Source organism: Gossypium arboreum, chromosome 6 (genome assembly GCF_025698485.1).
Source record: "Gossypium arboreum isolate Shixiya-1 chromosome 6, ASM2569848v2, whole genome shotgun sequence".
In the NCBI taxonomy this organism is placed as follows: Eukaryota; Viridiplantae; Streptophyta; class Magnoliopsida; order Malvales; family Malvaceae; genus Gossypium; species Gossypium arboreum.
The window spans coordinates 45,761,991-45,762,770 of record NC_069075.1 but is presented as its reverse complement, the minus strand read 5'-3'; the positions used below and the strand labels follow the sequence as shown (position 1 = coordinate 45,762,770).

At 37.2% G+C, this 780-nt stretch overlaps 1 non-coding gene across 1 annotated transcript; it reads right to left on the bottom strand.

Moving 5' to 3' along the window:
* LOC128294687 (small nucleolar RNA R71) lies at positions 1-107 on the bottom strand. The gene has a single exon (XR_008284994.1). It is a non-coding gene; the product is annotated as a small nucleolar RNA R71 (small nucleolar RNA).
* Positions 108-780: the final 673 nt, after the last annotated feature.

Below are 780 nucleotides of genomic sequence, written 5' to 3'. Positions count from 1 at the left end.
AAGCTGAGAAATGATATCTCTTCCTTCATGCAGATTGACTTAGATACCTTATATGATTCATGGGAGAGGCATAAGGATTTATTGAGAAGGTGCCTTCACCATGGGTTACCTCTATTGCTACAGGTTCAAACCTTCTATAATGGTTTGAATCCCTCAACTAGGCAATTAATCGATGCAGTAACGTGTGGTACTTTGAACAATAAAACACCTGAAGTGACTTATGAGTTTATAGAAAAGATGTCATTGAATAATTATCAGTGGCAAGTCATGAGGACAAAACCTAATAAAGCAGCCGGTGTTTTCAATCTAGATGTAGTCACCATGTTACCAAATCAGGTAGAACAATTAAATAAGAAAATTAATGGTTTATGTGTTTTTACGTAGGTGCATCCGGTGATGTAATGCGATGCAAATGAAAGAGGAATGAACAATCCAGAATATTTGCCCTACAGTTCTAGCACAAAGAACAAACAAATCAACTATATGGGTAATAATTCTAGGCCTCAGAATAATCCTTACAGTAACATCTATAATGCAGGGTGGAGGAACCATTCCAATTTCTCTTGGGGTGGTAAAGGAAATCAAAGAGCACAAGCCCCTCCAAGCTTTCAACAACCTTACCAATAAGTGAAAAAGATGAACCTTGAGGAGATGTTGACAAAGTTTATTTCGGTGTCAGAAATCCGCTTCCAAAACACCGAAACAACACTTAAAAAACAACAAGCGTCAATTAAAGTGCTTGAGAACCAAATCGATCAACTTGAAAGTTGATTTCAGAAC